The sequence below is a fragment of the Urocitellus parryii genome, chromosome 9 (assembly GCF_045843805.1).
Source record: "Urocitellus parryii isolate mUroPar1 chromosome 9, mUroPar1.hap1, whole genome shotgun sequence".
Taxonomy (NCBI): domain Eukaryota; kingdom Metazoa; phylum Chordata; class Mammalia; order Rodentia; family Sciuridae; genus Urocitellus; species Urocitellus parryii.
This window is the reverse complement of record NC_135539.1, coordinates 42,231,039-42,248,808: the sequence shown is the minus strand read 5'-3', so window position 1 is coordinate 42,248,808 and position 17,770 is coordinate 42,231,039.

The following is a 17,770-nucleotide window of genomic DNA, read 5'->3' as shown; positions in this document are numbered from 1 at the left end:
CAACCCAGTGCTGAGCAATCTCCTCCCTTCCCTCCCCTGCTCTCTGGCCTTGCATGATGCTCTACCCAACACAGCCATCCCTATCCCTGTCTCTTTGTGTCCAGTCTCCAGACCTGGGTGCTTGTCTACACCCCTGACCTTGTTCCTCATGTCCCTTGACATAGCATAGAGTATCTGAGTGTTGAGTCTGACCAGGGGACCCTTTCTTAGGACCCCCAGGGGACACACATAGGTGCCTCTGGTGATTCCCTCTGTCTCCTGGTCCTCACGCAGCCCCTATTTCCCTTCCCATTGTGCTTTATCCTGGTGCTTTCAGGTCTCCTGCTCCTTGGGTCCCTCATCACAATTTGTTGGGTGGGTCCCTTGCCTGGGGGCCGTCATGGGTCATGGCTCTTGCCCTACAGTGAACCCACCACGCTCCCTCACTGTGCCCTTTTATCTCCCTCCTCCTAGCCCCCTTCCCTTTTCTGGCCTACCTTGCCAGGTCCCTGGCCATGGATTCAAATATGAGCCAGGACACCTTATGCAAAACAGAGCTCTGCCCCTGGCCTGGGTGCTTGGTCCTCCTCCCTGGGTGCTTGGTCCTCCTCCAAGAATCCTGACACCTGGAGGTGGCCATGGGCCTGGAGCCTGACTGCCCCCTGCTGGATCCCCCGCCTTCCCTCCCAAAGCTTGTCCAGTGCCCTGAGCCCCTGCCCAAGCCCTGGCTCTTGGCTCTCTGTTCCCAGGCCTGGCTCCTAGCTTGAGCCTCTGGTGGCCCTTCTTGCTCAGTGCTTTTTTGGGCATTATGTGAGGTCCCATCGCTGGTGCTGCATCCCTGTTCCCCTTGCCTTTCCTGTACCTCAGTACCCTAGTGCAGCCCTGCCTTCCCTACCAGTTGTTCCCTGTTCTTCCCTGGCCTGGGCCCTTCTCTAGGTCCCTTCCTGGGCTCCTTGCTGGGGTCCTGACCCATAGCCCACCCACAGCCTTCCTGTGGCCCTTCAGGCTGTGCCCTCCTTTTGCCCTCCAGTACTTTCTGTCTCTGCCACACCTGCATTCCTGATACCCTTCCCAGGATGCTCACCTGGGCCAGGCAACTTGGTCCCGCCTCTTTGCCCTGGGGACTCCCTTAGGGATAACTTAGTCCTGCCCCTTGCCCTCCCTCAGCCTGGGCCCTGCTCCAGACGCCTCAAACCCTGCAGTGAACCCAGGCCTTGAGCCCTTTTTCCCCTGTGCCAGCTGCTCCCCTTTCTCCCCTCCACCCCAAACTATCCATGTTTCTTTTCAATCACCCAGTCTCAGGTGCAAGCACTTGGCTCTCCATTACTGGGCCTGGCTGTTTGCTCAAGCCCCTGGCTGCCCTTCTTGAGGACCCTGTCCCTGTCCCTTTGTTTCAGGCCCCTTTTGGCAACGTCCTCTTGTGCCTCCCCTATGTTCCCCTCATGCTGTGGTATCCTGGCACTACCCAGAGTTTCTGCTACCCCTGCTTTGCTCTAGCCTAGGCTCTTCAAATGGGTACTGCAGCCCACTGAACCAACCCCCAACTTCCACAAGCCAGGTATCTCCTCAGAGTTACTCCTTTTGCCCCTCATTGGTCCAGGTCCCTCTCTGAGTATCTGTTCACCTGGGACAGCTGAATGGATTTGGCTGGTCTCTGCAACCTGAATGCTCCCAATGGGAAACAGCCCTGCCAGTCACTTGAATCCCCTTCACTGCCTGTACTTGATGCCTGACAGTTAACATGGGACTTATTCCAACCAAGCCCTGAGCAATTTCCATCTTCCCTCCCCTCCCCTCTCACCTTGCATGCTGCCCCTACCCCATCCCAGCCCTTTGTTCTCCAGTCTCCGTGCCTCGGTACCCACCTGCCCCTGACTACATTCCTCATGTCCTTTGGCATAGCATGAAGTCTCTTCATGTTAGGTGTGACCTGGGGGCTCCTTACTTGGGCCCCCAGTTGGCTCAACTAAGTGCCTCTTGCACTTCCCTCTGTCTCCTGATCCTCATGCAGCCCCTACCTCCCTTCCCCTTGCCTTTTTCTGGCACTTGCAGGTCTCCTGCTCCTTGTGTCCCTCATCACAATCAGTTTGGTGGATTCTTGCCTCAGGCCTGTCTTGAGTCATAGCTCTCACCCTACTGTACATGGTGGGTACCATGACCCCCAGCCATGCCCTTTCATTGCCCTCCTCCTGGCCCCCTTCCCTTTTCTGACCTTTTTTGTCAGGTCCCTGACCCTGGATTCAAATATGAACCAAGGAACCTTATGGGAGAAAGTGCTCTGCCCTTTGCCTGGGCCCCTTGCTCTCCCTGGTTTATTGGTCCTCCACCAGGCACACTGACACCTGGAAGTGGCCTTGGGCTGGAGCCCGACTGCTCCCTGCTTTCCTCGTGTTGGAGTTAATTTGGATGGCTTCTGGGCCCCCTAGGATCTGTATGGGCAACACAGCCCTGCTCCTTGCCTGGGTCCCCTTTGCTGTCCAAACCTAACAACTGGCAGTGGACTTGGGTCTAGTGATAACTTTGCCCTGGACGATCCCCTCGCTTTACTTTCCTGCTCTCTAGCCTTGCAAGCTGCTCCTAAGCCAACCCAGCCCTTCCTCACACTGACCCTTCACCCTACAGTTCCCTGGCCTGGCTGCCAACCTGAGCTTCTTACTGCATAACTCAGGTTGCATTGCTTTCTGTGGTATCTCTTCCTGCTGGTCTGAATTGGGCGTCCCTTGATTTGGCCACCAAGCTTGCTCCCCTCTGTGCCCTTTTGCACAGCCCTGAGTCTTCTCATCCTAGTGATGTTTCTACCTCTCCTTCCCCTACCGATTTTTTTTGGAGCAGGTGCCTCCTGATCATTGGGTCCCTAATACCTTTTGGTGGGGTCAGTCTATTACCTGGGATCTTTGATTGGGTCCTGGCTGTTGCCCCTCTCTGTACCTACTGTGAACCCCGCTGTACCCTCACATTGCACTCCTCCTAGCCCCTATCTTTTTTCAGGCCTTTTGGCCTGGTCCCTAGTCCTTGATCCTCATCTGCCCCAGGGCACTTGTGGTAAACAGAACCCTGACACTCGACTGGGTTCTTGCTCTCCCTAGGCTCTTGAAGCAGCATCAGGAACCCTGACATCTGTCAGTGGAGCTGGCCCTCAATCCTGCCTCCACTCTGCTGGACCTCCTTCATTCCCTCTCCAGCCCTGTCCAGTTTCCTGAGCCATGTGCCCCAGCACTGGCCCTTGGCTCTCCATTCCTTGGACTGGCTCCTCTCTTGAGCCTCTGGGGGTCCTTCTTGCTCTGTGCTTCCTTGGGCTTGAACAGTGGGCCTTGCTGGGGCCGCTTTCCCACTCCCCTTGTCTTCCTGTGTCTCAGAACCCTAGTGCAGCCCCTGCCTGCCGGCCCTGCACTTCCCTGCTCTCCCCTATCCTGGGCCCTCCTCCGGGTGCCTAGCCTCTGCTCTTTTCTGAGTTCCTGACCCACACCCCACAAACCCCCTTCTTCCAGCACTTCACACTGTGCCCTCCTTTGGCCCACATGTTGTCCTTGTCCCTGCTGGGTTCCTTTTCCAGATCTCTTTCCCAGGATGCTCATCACTGCCAGGGGATGAAACTTGGATGTTTTGCCCTGCAGTCTTCCTGTGGGAAAAGGTTTGGCCTTCTTCAGCCTGGGCTCTGCTCCTCAGTCCTGACACCTGCAGTGAATCTGGTCCATGAGCCCTCTTCTCTTTGTGCCACCTGTTTCCCTTACTCCCATTTTCTCCCCAGGAGAGAAGGAACTCAACCTTCCAGATGGAAGACCACTACTACCTGGGTTTCAGGGGAGCTCCTATAGCCCCACAGCCAGGGTATAGGGACTCCCTCCTCTATGCAGGAGACCCCTTCTAACTGGGTTTTGGGGGGAGCTCCTATACTGCTGCAGCCAGTGTAGAGGGCACTTGCCCCTAGAGGTGGGAGCCCCCTCACACCTGGGTGTTGGGGGAACTCAAAATAGCCACAGACAGTGTAGAGGTGACTCACCCTCCAGGCAGGAGACCCCACCCACCTGAGTTTTGGGGAGACCTCATATGCCATCAGAGCCAGGGTAGAGGGGAGTCACACCTCCAGGTCCCTCTACCCTGGCGATCTTGCTACAAAGCTCCCTTCAACACCCAGGTGAAAGGGGTCTCCTTCCTGGAGGGGCAAGTCCCCTCTACCCTGGCTAGGGCTGTATATGAGCCCCCCCACCAGACACCTAGGTGGGAGGGGTCTTCCGCCTGGCAGGGTGATTCCCCTCTACCCTGGCTGCTGTGGTACAAAAGGTCTCCCTGACAACCTAGATGGAGGGGTCTCCTGCCTGGAGGGGTGAGTCTTCTCTACCCTGATAATGTGGTGTACAATTTCCTCGCAAGACCCAGGTGGAAAGGGATCTTGTCAGGAGGTGCAAGTCCCCACTACCCTGGCTGCAGTGGTATAAAAGCTCCACGACCCTGACACCCAGGTGGCAAGGTTTAGCCTGGAGGGTCATGTTTCTTCTACCCTAGCTGCAGCTGTATAAGAGCTCCCTTTAATACCCAAGTGGGATGGATCTCTTGCCTGGAGTGGCATATACCCTATACCATGGCTTCCATGGTATCAGAGCTCCCCCTTGACACCCTGCTGGGAGGGGTTTCCCACCTGGAGTGGTGAGTCCTCTCTTCCCTGGCTAAGGTGGTATACAATCTCCCACAACACCCAAGTGGGAGGGGCTTCCTTTCTGAAGGGGAGAGTTCCCACTACCCTCGCTGTAGTGGTATAAGTGCTCTCCTCTCACACACAGGTGGGAGGGTTCTCCCGCTTGGAGTGGTGAGCCCCCTTTTCCCTGCCTCTGTAGTACACATGTTCCCCTGACAACCAGGGTTTAGGGGTCTCCCACCTAGTGGGGCAAGTCCCCTCTCTCCTGGCTGCAGCAGTATATGAGCTCCGGCCCCCATAGCAAGATGGGAGGGGTCTCCTGCCTAGAGGATCTAGTAACCTCCACCTTGGCTACTGCAGTATACAAGCCCCCAGACACCAAGGAGGGAGGGGTCTCCCACCTGGAGTGTGAGTCACCTCTAGCCTGGCTATTGTGGTATACAAACTCCAAGTGACACCCAGGTGGGAGGGGTCTCCCGATTGAAGTCCTTAGTCCCCTTTTCCCTTGCTGAAGTGGTATACTAGCTTTCCCTGAAACCCAGGTAGGAGGGGTCTCTTGCTTGGAGGCATGAGTTCCCTCTACACTGGATGTGGCAGTAAAAAAGCTCCCCCCAACACCCAGGTGGGAGGGTCTCTGGCCTAGAGTGGTGAGCCCCTCTACCTTGGCTGAAGAGATATATGAACTCCCTGCACAATCAGGTGAGATGGATCTCTTTCCTGGATTGGCCAGTCCCATTTACCATGGCTATAGTGGGATAGGATTTGCCCTGACACCCAGGTGAAAGTGGTTTTCTGCCATGGGGGACGAATCTTGTCTACCTTGCCTGCAGCTATATTGGAGCCCCACCACCGCCCTCAGGACACCCAAGTGGGAGGGGTCTCCTGCCTTGAGGGGCGAGTCCCCTCTCCCCTGGCTGGGGTGATATATGAGCTACGTTGTACACCCAGGTGGGATGCGTCTTCCGCCTGGAGAAGTGAATTCCTGGTACAATGGCTGCTTTGGTATAGCAGCTTTTCCTGACATCTAGAAGGGAGAGATCTCCCATTTGGAGGGGCAAGCCTGCTCTACCCTGGCTAAGGTGGTATACAAGCTGCCAGCAATACCTAGGTGGGAGGGGTCTCCTGCCTGGAGGGGAGAGTCCACTCTACCCTGGCTTCAGCAGTGTAAGAGCTCCCTCAGTAACCCAGGTGAGAGGGGTCTCCTGCAAGAAGGGGTGAGCCCCCTCTCCTGGCTGAGGCTCTTTATGAGCTCCCCCTGACACCCAGGTGGTAGGGCTCTCCAGATTGGAGGGGCGAGTAGCCTCTACCCTGGCTGTGGCGGTACAGGAGCTCCCCGCTACACCAAAGTGGGAGGGTGTCTCCTGCTCTTTGTGGCGAGTCCCCTCTAGCCTGTCTGCATAGGTATGTGAGCTCCCCTGACAACTAGGGTTGAGGAGTCTCCCACCCTAGTGGGGCGAATCCCCTCTATCCAGGATGAAGCAATATATGAGCTCCTCCTCATAGCCAGCTGGTAGGAGTCTCCCACCTGGATGAGAGAGTATCCTCCACTCTGGTTAAGGCAGTTTAGAAGCTCCCCCCAGACACCCAGGTGGGAGAGGTCTCCCGCATGGATTGGTGAGTCCCCTCTACCCTGGCAGCTGTGGTATATGAGACACCCCCATTAGCAGATGCGAAGGGGCTCCTGCCTGAAAGGGGAAGTCTCCTTTTCCCTGGCTCCAGTGGTATACTAGCTTTCCCTGACACCCAGGTGGGAGGGGTCTCATGCCTGGAGAGACAAATCCCCTCTCTCCTGCCTGGGGCAGTATATGAGCTCCCTCTGACCATCAGGTGGGAGGGGACTCTGGCCTGGAGTGGCGAGTCCTCTCTACCATGGCTGCTGCAGGATTGGTACTCCCCCAGACACCCAGGTGAAAGTGATGTTTCACCTGGGATATCGAGTCCCTGCTACCCTGCCGCCAGCTGTATAGGAAACCCCCTAGGACACCCAGGTGGGAAGGGTCTCCTGCTGAAGGGGTGAGTCCCTTCTACCCTGACAACAGTGGTATTGGAGCTCCTCCTGACATCCAGGTGGAAACATCTTCCACCTGGATGGGCGAGTCCACTCTACCTTGGCTGTAGTCTATAGAAACTCCCCCACTGTACCCAGGTGTGAGAGGTATCCCACATTGAGGGACAAGTCCCCTTTACCCTGGCTGCTGTATTATATAAGCTCCCCCCACACCCAGATGAGAGAGGTCTCCTGCCTGGAAGGAGGATTTCCCACTAACTGGCTACACAGGTATATGAGCTCCCCACCCCCATATCCAGGCGGGCAGGTCTCCCACCTGAAGGGGTGAGTCTTCTCTACCCTGGCTGCACTGGTTTACTAGGTTTGCCTGACATTCAGGTTTGATGGGTCTCTTGCCTGGAAGGGCGAGTCCCTTCAACCTAGGCTGCCTCAGTAAAGGATCTTCCCCTGACAGTCAGGAGGGAGGATCTCCTGCTTTGAGAGCAGAATCCCCTTGACCCTGGCTGTAATGGTATAGGAGCTCCCCCCCTACATCCAGGTAGGAGGAGTCTCCCGCCTCGAGTGGTGAGTCCCCTCTACCGTGCCTGTGGCAGTATATGAATCCCCTGACAGCCAGATGGAAGGGATCTTGTGCCTGGAGGGTCCAGTATAGGAGCTCTGGAGGTATAGGAGCTCCCCCAACACCCAGGTTATGGAGTCTCCTGACTGGAGGTGTACATTCCCTCTACACTGGCTGTGGGGGTATACAAGGTACCCCCGACCACCAGGTGGGAAGGGTCTCCCACCTTGAGGGGCAAGTCTTCTCTACCCTGACTAAGGCGATATACAAGTGCCCCCTGACACCCAGGTGGGAGGGGTTTCCCACCTATAGGGTCATTACCCATCTACCCTGGCTGCTGCAGTAATCAAGCTCCCCAGGTCACCCAGGAGGGAGAGGTCTCCTGCATCAATGGGCAAGTCGCCTCAATCTTGGCTGTGGCGATATATGTGCTCCCCCTTGTTAGGTGCAGGACAGGCAGAACAAACATTAGCTGCAGGATAACTCACACACTCAAACCCCCCTCTGTCTGGTCCAGTTTGCATCAAGTCTGCATACTTAACCCCACTCAAGGCTGAACACTTGACCCCACCTGTCTGGTGCAAGGTGAGAGGGGGTCTCCTGCCCTTTCTGGCGAGTCCCCACAGAAACCCACATCTGACCCCTGCCCCATATGCCTGAAGGCAGAAGATGAGAACCTTAGATACTACTGTGTGATCCAAACATTGTCAGCCAACAAGGCAGCTTGCAGACCCAGAGATCCCATTAGAATTTGGCTATAAAATCTCCCTCTTGCTGGGCCCCGTCTCTTGCTCTCTCTGTCTCCCTCTCTTTCTTTCACTCTCCCTTGCTCTGTGCAACACAGCAGTGGTTGCTCTGAGTGTTGTGGTCACTTTCTTTTTATTGGTGCTGAAACCCAGGAAGAGGGTTAAACCCCACTTTTGGGTCCCTCTTCCTCCAGAAGTGCCACTCACCAGACAACCTGAAACCATTTTCTCAACTGCCAGAACTACATGCATCCCAAGCCTTCAATTGGTGAATTTCCCCTTCCTGGAGTTCTAAACCCAATGGTGGTGTCAGGAGGATTTGACCTTTGATCTTCCAGCAAAACTCTTTCCCCACCTGTGGGGAGGAAAGCACCCCATCACAGCCTTCAAGGACACGGTGGCACTCAGGGAATCCTTCCTTGGGCAGATTGCACTCTTGGGTTCAAAATTATTTCCCTCCCCTTCCCAGCTGCTGGTTTACCAGCATAGGTTTTGTAGGTCACCCTCAAATGACTTGTAACCTCTGGGAACACATAACAGAGAACTAAATAAACATCACACTCCACCCAGATTTTCACAGTTTTGGTGCCTCTCGTAAAGTCCTAGTCCTCCCACCTTTAAGACTCCACTGCTAGAGATAAGCTTACACTCCCCTTTCTCTCTCTTCCCCTGCCTATCCTTCTCCCTTCTTTCCAGCCCTGGAAGTCTCTGGCCTCTTCAGCAGGGTACTGAAAACCCTAGGCAAAGGTCTCCCATGGCTCTGGCCCTGTTTAGGATGGGAGCCGCAACCCTCAGGATTGGGTGATGACCACTCTTCAGCTCAAATAAGCCACTAGGCACTCCTAATTTTGGGCTCTAGTGGGGACAGCCCTATTGCCAATAAATCAGTTTCCTCCCTCTCCCTTACACTACCTTTGCATCTCATTCCTTCTCCCCTATACTAAGTTTGCATCCCCCCCTTTCCCTTATACTATGTTTGCAACATATGTAATGCATCCTCTCTGCTGGTTGTCTCTCTCCTTGGACAACCTCAAAACCCTCTCATTGATACCAGATATCAAACTCCCAAAATTGATCAAATATAGCACCCAGGATTGTTCAACTTATCCCCTAGACAACCAAAATAAATGACTCCCTTTTGCGTCTCTGGATCCCTCATTCTAGGTGATAATTACAATTACTTTGAGCATTCAAAAAAAATGGGCAAAGAGCCCCTATGTCCAAGCTTCTTTCTTGCTCCAATCCAGTCTGCTCTCTGGACCTCTTGCAAACATCTACAAATTTTTCTAGCTTTCAAACCAACCACCACAACCACCGATCCCCAATCTTCTCCTCCTCTCTACTCATCCACTACTTTTGACCCTGCTGATAAACTTCCATCCTATCACCAGCTCAAATATGTCCTCACCCTCAACCTTCTGCTCCATCCCCTCCGCCATTCCCCCTGCCTCAATATCCTGCTTTCTCCACTGAAATTACTAGATCAAAAGCCCAAACCACCACCCTTCCTCAAACTTTTGCCCCCTTGCTGGGGTAGCAGGTACTGAAGTTATCCCTCTGCCCACGCACTCCTCTCTTCTCCTGTCATTGCCCACACTTGGTCCCACCAGATCCTCTTACCAGTTAATCCAAAGCTCAAACTGGCTGAGGAGAACCCTCAGATCCCTATCCGAGATCTGGTGAAGATAGCCTTTAAAGTTGCTTTGTCATCACTGAAAACAGGTTACTAAGAATTTAGAGTCCCTTATAGGCTTTTTGGGATATTCACTCCGGTCCTCCCCCCTGCTCTACCTGTTCTACTGCTCAAGTTTTCCTTGCTAGGAAAAATCCCAAACCCCTTTCCCATTATTCTTTTACATATCCTTTCTCATTCTCAGATTCACCCTAGCTGGTGTCAGCCCCACTTTCCCATTTTCCCCATCCCTACCGAGGCCCACAGAAAAGTCTTTATCTACCTTATCCAGAAATCTCCATGACTGATTTTAGAACTGTCAGCAAAGAGTCCCTACAGAAAAGTTTAATTTAAATAAACTTCCTTTTTTCCTATTACCCTGTTTCACTTGGTCACTGGCTGGAAAAAAATTTAGCACTCCAGGTGCTGGACACCACCTTACTAGTTTTTCACAAAAAAATATGTAAACAAGGCCTCTGGCCTTGAGCTGGGCTTCAAAGAGATGACTACATTTCTAAGATAAGAGAAGTTACCAACTAGGCTCCACAGTAACAGCTGACAGGGGGAGGAAAGAAAGGGAAAAAGAAGCTCTCCCCTTCTCAGGTGTCTTTGAAGGATTAATTTTCCCCTATTCACTGCTTTTATGTGAACTTCTGCAAACTGTGAATTTCTGAGCCCCACCTCTTACATGCTGGTTACAAAATTCTGAAACTACCTAATCTTGGAGTTCAAGGGATTAATTGATTACAGAGGAAGCTGTGCCCTCTGAATCTGGCTGCAACTAAATAAAACTGTTTCACTATCTTTGATGCTATCTTAGGTGCCTTGCCTTGGTCCATCCATACAACAGTATAATTCTATATACTTAAACATTGTTTATGTTTTCATGAAATGGTAAATAGATGTGATTAATTGTGTACTGCAAATAACAAAATATCTCTTATTAAAATGGAATATTTTGCCTAAATTAAGAAATTTAAAAGGATTGTTTCAAAATGTGAATAAGGAAGGGGTTAACAGATGGGAAAGAGAAATTAGAAGATTCTAGGTATGGATTTACTAGAAGGGAAAAGGGTTTCTAGGTAAGAAAGTCTATGTGATTAAAAAATAATATTATTTATTAAATAAATAAGAGGGTTTAAGCAAGTGATAAAGAAGGTCTGTGTAAGTGGGTTATATATGTAAGTTTTTTGAACAAGTATCTTGAAGGAATTAAGCATTATTCAACTATGGTTAAACAACAATTGTTATTTTGCAATATGGTAATGTTATTTCTTATTTCTTGATTAATGTAAAAACATCAATAGTAATTGTGGAACTATCACTTTTCTTTGTATATTAAATGTGTTCATATTTTCCAGGTATATAAAAGTTTAACATAGAAGCTTAAAACAAAAACATTATATCAAGCTGGTGTTCTCCAAAAGTTTGCATGGTAATTTTAGGCTTACAAAAATAGCATATTGGAGATTTATCTATATCATTCAATTTTCTATAACTGGACCTGTTATAAAAAAGATTAATATAAAGTTCTATACACTGGGGTACAATTTAAATGTAATATCATAGTGTGTTAGTTAAAATTCATGTTACCTCAAACAACAATATATGTAAACTTTATAAAATGATGCTTAAAAACAAAGATCAGTTTCAATACTAGAACACTTTCCCTTAGATTTATAAAGAGCCCCACCTTACCTGAGATAAGGCTCTGCCTCTCATCTTACTTCATGACAAAGTAGGCCAGACTTCAGCTAAAGCCCAGTACTCTTAATTTAAGACTGGTGAAACTGACTTTGCTGGATGTTTAAGATCAAGACTGAAAATTAAATTAAAATGGCCAAGAAAACCAATATTTGGCTCTTACCCTCTGAGCCAGTCTGAATCTAGCAAACAGGTAACTTCTCTGAAGAGCTTTACAACACTGGGCCACATAACCTCCTGATCAGGGAGAATAATGAGACCACTGGAGAATGAAAAGCCATTAAATGCACCTTCTGTGAATAGGAGGGTCATTGGAGACAGGAGACATCCCTGATGCTTCCAAGGGAAGCCACATTGTCAAGAAAGACCTGGACCCATCCTAGTGCAAATGGCATTTGCAGAACTAAGAAGCTGCTCTCAAGTTCCCCCATGAACGACCCCTATAGGTACTCGGCTGACTCTTAACAATAGATAGAAACAAAGTCACTTTGACCAGCTTGTTCTTAAACACCAACCAAAAACAGTTAAGACAAAACACAATCATACCTCAGAGTAATGAAGCACAAGAACAGCTAGAAAATAGGAGACAGTAACTAGGCCAACAGGCTCCATGGGGAATCTTCAGTCAACTATGGCCTTGGCTCCTCCCCATCACAGGACTTGTGTTAGTCCTCTTTATGTTTTTCCTAATAGGACCATGAATATTAAATTGCCCTACAGCAGTTCCTGCAAGATCAGATACACGAATTCACCAACCACTGGCCAATCAACTACTTCTTTAAGACTATCAGCCCTGATGCCCAAGACGGAGACCTATGACTCATTACGAACTCCTCTCGTTGAGACTCTGGACCCATCTAAAACCCTCTCTAACCCCCTTTCCAGTTTTTACAACCCCTATTTCCCTTCCTAGGAAATAGAACTCCTCTCCAGCAAGTCCACTCTGCTTGTTCTATCTTCTCTACAGGATCCCCAAAAAGAAGCATAAAACCTAAACTCCCCACATATCAGATAAGGAGCCACAAGCCAGACAAAGACTGATAGATCAACTTCACTCGCATGCCCAGGAAAAAAAGCTTCACTACCTACTTACTTTGGTTGATACTTTTTTCAGGTTGGATAGAAGCCTTCCCTACATCCAGAGAAATTGCTGACACCATCGCTTCCATCCTCATTGAGGAGATCATTGCCAGGTTTGGACTTCCCACCACCATCCAGTCAGACAATGGTCCAGCCTTCACTTCTCAGGGTTTTCAACTCGTCTCCAAAGGCCTCAACATCACTTAGAGGCTCCACATCCCCCACCAACCCCAATCCTCATTTTCTATCCCAATAACAGATGGTGCTTTAACATCCAAGCGACTTGGCACCAGGATGACACCATTCACTCACAATTTATGGGTCAAGGCATTTGCTCTTTCACTGGCTGCAATTGGGCAGTCACCCTTAACATTACTGAATTCAACCAAGCCACCTCTGGTACTTCCTAGAGTCCCTTCGACAGGACCAATGGTTGATACCAAGGATCTCCTCCAGTCAGAAATGGTTTGATTCCTTGGACAACCTGTGGCTTCAAGGAACCTTTATGGACTTTGCCCTTCTGAGATAACTGTCTATAGCCACTGAACATTATCTCTAGCCACCCTGGTATTCCCAAGCCTGACCCTGAACATTACCCCACTCTACCAGATAGGCCCCATTCCACCTCTTCTCAGCAGAAAGTATCCAAACAATTTTGCATTCCCCCCCACCCCCACCCCCGCCACCATGTTACATCACTTAGAAAAACAAAAAGGGAGAAATGTTAGGTACAGGACAGGCTGAACTAAGTTGTCTGCAGGATAACCCACACACTCAAACACCCCATCTGTCTGGTCCTTTATCAACTGTTTGCATCAAGTCTGAATACTCAACCCCCACTTGGTGCAACAGAAACCCACATCTGACCCCTGCCCCATATGCCTGAAGGCAGAAGATGACACCCTTAGCAACTACTGTGTGGTCTAATCATTGTCCGCCAACAAGGCAGCTTGCAGACCCAGAGAACCCATTAGAATTTAGCTACAAAACCTCCCTCCTGCTGGGCCCCCCTCTTTTGCTCTCTCTGTCTCTTTCTCTTGCTTTCACTCTCCAGTGCTCTCTCTTTCTCCTCTCTCTCTCTCTCTCTCTCTCTTTCTGCTCTTTGGCACTGCTACAATAAAGCAGTGGTCATCCGAGTGTTGTGGTCACTTTCCTTTCCTCATTGAAATGCTGGTGAAAGGGGTCTCCCAGCAGGAGGGGCAAGTACTTTCTACACTGGCTGTGGCGGTATATGAGTTCCCACAGACAGCCAGGTTGGAGGGGTCTGCCGCCTGGATGGGTGAGTCTCCTCTACCCTGGCTAAGGTGGTATACAAGTTCCCCTTGACAACAAGAGGAGAGGGGTATCCTGCCAGGAGGGGTGAGTCCTCACTACCCTGCCTGCAGCGGTATACAAGCTAACCTCCCACAAGTGAAGGGGCAAATCCCCTCAACCCTGGATGCGGGGAGGGGGGGTTAAGAGCCTACTCCTATCCCCAGGAGGGAGGGGTCTCCAGCCTGGAGGGGCAAGTCCTCTCTATACAGGCTAAGGCAGTATAGGAGTTAACCCCATTCCAAGGTGGGAGGTGTCTCTCGCCTGGAGGTTTATGTTGCCTCTACCCTGGCGTGAGCTCCACCTCACACCCAGGAGAGAGGGGTCTTCCGCCTGGAGGGGTGAGTTCACTCTATCCTGGTATGCAGCAGTTTAGGAGCTTCCCCTGACACTCAGGTGGGCAGGGTCTCATGCCTAGAGGAGTGACTTCCCTCTACCCTGGCTGAGGGGTTATACCAGCTCTACCAGATACCCAGGTGGGAGGGGTCTCCTGCTTAAAGGGGCGAGTACCCTCTATTCTGGCTGCTGTTGTATATAAGCTCCCCCCCCATACCCAGATGGGAGGGGTCTCCCGCCTGAAGGGGCGAGTCCTCTCTACACAAGCTGCTGCGGTAAAGAATATCCCCCTGACACCCAGGTGGGAGGGACTCAGGTCTGGAGAGGCAAGTCCCCTGTACCCTGGCTGCAGTGGTATAGGAGGTCCCCCTACACCCAAGTGGGAGGGGTCTTCCGCCTCCAGTGGTGAGTCCCCTCTACCCTGCTTGTTTGAGAATATAAACTCCCCTGACAACCAGGTGGAAGGGATATTTCGATTGGAGGTTCGTGTCCCCTCTCCCCTGGATCTGGCAGTATAGGAGTCTCCTGACACCCAGGTTATGGGGTCACCCAATTGGAGGGGCAAGTCCCCTCTACTCAGGCTAAGGCAATATAGGAGTTCCCCCATCCCCAAGTGGTAGGTGTCTATCTCCTGGAGGTGCAAGTTGCCTCTACCTTGGTTGCTGGGGTATATGAGCTCACCTGACACCCAGGTAGGAGGGGTCTTCTGCTTGAAGGGGCGAGTGTCCTCTACCAGGCTAAGGCGGTATAGGAGTTACTCCCTTTCTCATTTGGGAGGTGTTTCTTGCTTCAGGTGGTAGTTTGGTAGTTTGGTCTACCCTGGCTGCTGGGGTATATGAGCTCCATCTGAAACCCAGGTAGGAGGAATCTTCTGCCTGGATGGTTGAGTCCACTGTACCCTGGCTCTAGCAGTTAAGGAGCTTCCCCTGACACCCAGGTGGGAGGGGTCTCCTGCCTAGAGGGCTGACTTCCCTCTACCTTGGCTGACAGTGTGTACCAGCTCTCCCAGACACCCAGATGAGAGGGGTCTCCTGCTTGGAGGGGCACGTTCTCTATATTATGGCTGCTTTTGTATACGAGCCCCCCCATACCTAGATGTGAGGGGTCTCCCGCCTAAAAGGGCGAGTCCCCTGTACCCTGCCTGCAATGGTTTACTAGGTTTCCCTGACACCCAGGTTGGATGGGAGTCTCCTTTGGAGGGACGAGTACCCTCTATCCTGGCTGCAGTAGTAAAAGATCCTCCCTGGACACCCAGGTGGGATGGTCTCCTGTCTGAAGGGGCAAGTCCCCTCTACCCTGGCTGCAGTGGTATACTAGCTTTCCCTGACACTCAGGTTGGATGGGTCTCTCCCCTGGAGTGGTGAGTTCCCTGTACCATGGCTGCTGCGGTAAAGACATCTCCCCCGACCCTAGGTGGGAGGGGCCTCCTGCCTGGAGCAATGAGTCCTCTCTACCCTGGCTGTGGCGATATACAATGTCTCCCAAACACCCAGGTGGGAGCGGGCTCCCGCCTGGAGTGGTGAGTCTTCACTACCCTGTCTAAGGCGGTATACAAGCACCCCACACAGGTGGAAGTGGTCTTCTGCATAGACAGGCAAGTCCCCTCTACCCTGGCTTTGGTAGTATACAAGCTCTCCAGACACCCAGTTGGGAGAAGTATCCCTCCTGGAAAGGAGAGTCCCCTCTACTTTAACTCTTGCTATATTAAAGCTCTCAGTATACCCAGGAGGGAGGGGTCTCCCGCCTGCAGGGGCATGTTCCCTCTACCCTGGCTGTGCCAGCATAGGAGCTCCCCTCTATATCCAGGGGAAAGGTGTCTCCTGCCTGAAGGGGCGAGTCCCTTCTACCCTGGCTGCTGCATAAATCAAGTTCCCCAGGACACACAAGTGGAAGGGGTCCAGTGATTGAAGGGGTGAGTCCCCTCTTCCCTGGCTGCGGAGGTATAGGAGCTCAACCAGACACACAAGTGGGAGGTGACTTCCAACCAGAAGGGCAAGTCTGCTCTACCTTTGCTGCAGCTGTTTAGGAACTTCCCTGACACCCATGTGGGAGGGTTCTTCTGCCTAGAGTAGAGACTCCCCTCTATCCTTGCTCCAGCAGTATAGGAGCTCCCCAGGACACCCAGGTGGAAGGGGTATCCCTCCTGGAGGGGCGAGTCTCCTCTACTCTAGCCGCAGCAGTATAATAGCTCTCCCTGAAACCCAGGTGGGAGAGGTCTCCTGCCTGCAGGAGAGAATCCCCTCTACCCTGGCTGTGGCGGTATAGGATCTTCCTAGCACACACCCAGGTGGGAGGGGTCTCTCGCCTGGATGAGCAAGTCCCCTCTACCCTTGCTGTAGTGGTAAATGATATCCCCCTGACACACAGGTGGGAAGGGTCCCCCAACTGAAGCAGCAAATCCAGTCTACTCTGGTTGTGGAGGTATACAAGCTGCCCCAGACACCCAGGTGGGAGGGGTCTCCTGCATGGAGAGCTTAGTCCCCTCTATTCTGGCTGTGGTGGTATATGGACTCCCACTGACACCCTGGTGGGAGGGGTCTCCCGCCAGAAGGGGCAAGTACTTCCTACCATTGCTGGGGGGTATATGACCTCCAGATGAAAGCCAGGTTGGAGGGCTCTGCAGCCTGGATGGGCAAGCCTCCTCTACGTTGTCTAAGATGGTCTACAAGTTTCCCATGACACCCTTGTGAGAAAGGTCTCCTGCCTGGAGGGGCGAGTCCTGTGGCTGCAGTGGTATAGGCGCTCCCCCACACCAAGGTGGGAGGGTCTCCAGCGTAAAGGGGTGAGTACCCTCAACCCTACCTTCGGAGGTATAAGAGCCCCCTCCTACCCCCAGTAAGAGGGGTCTCCCGCCTGGAGGGGCAGATCTCTGCTACCCAGGGTTCAGGTGTATAGGATCCCCCCTGGCCAGACACCCATTTGGGAGGAGTCTTCCACCTGGAGCTGCGAGTCCCCTGTACCCTTGCTAAGGTGATATAAGAGTTACCTCCATTCCCAGGTGGGAGGTGTCTGTCACCTTGTGAGGCAGTTTCCTTTACTCTGGCTGGACAAGTATACTAGATCCACCTGAAACCCAGGTGGAAGGGGTCTCCTTCCTAGAGGGTCTTGTCCCCTCTACTCTGGCTGTGGCAGTATAAGAGCTCCCCCTGAAACCCAGGTGGGAGGGGTATCCTTCCTGGAAGGGCGAATCCCCTCTACCTGGGCTGTGGCAGGATAAGAGTTCCCCCTGACACCTGGTAGGAAGGGTCTCTCGCCTAGAGCAGGAAATCCTCTCTACCCTTGCTGTGCAGGTATACAAGCTTCCCCAGACATCCAGTTGGGTGGGGTCTCCCGATTGGAGAGGCAAGTCCCCTCTACCCTGTCTCTGGTGTTATACAAGCTATACAAGACCCCAGCACCCAGGTGGGAGGGGTCTTCCACCTGGAGGGGCAAGTCCCCTCTACTTTGGCTGGTGCAATATAAGAGATCCCAGGACACCCACGTAGGAGGCATCTCCCAACTGGAGACGCAAGTCCCCTCTACCCTGGCTGGGAGGTATAGGAACTCCTCCAGTCACCCAGGTGGGAGGGGTTTCCCAACTGGACGTTCCAGTGCCCTCCACCTTGGCTGTGGTGGTATATGAGCTCTGGTTGACATGCAGATTTGAGGGGTCTTTGCCTGGAGAGGAGAGTCCCTTCTAACCTGGCTGCAACAGTATACAAGATCCCAGCAACACTCAGGTAGGAGAGGTCTCCTGCATCGA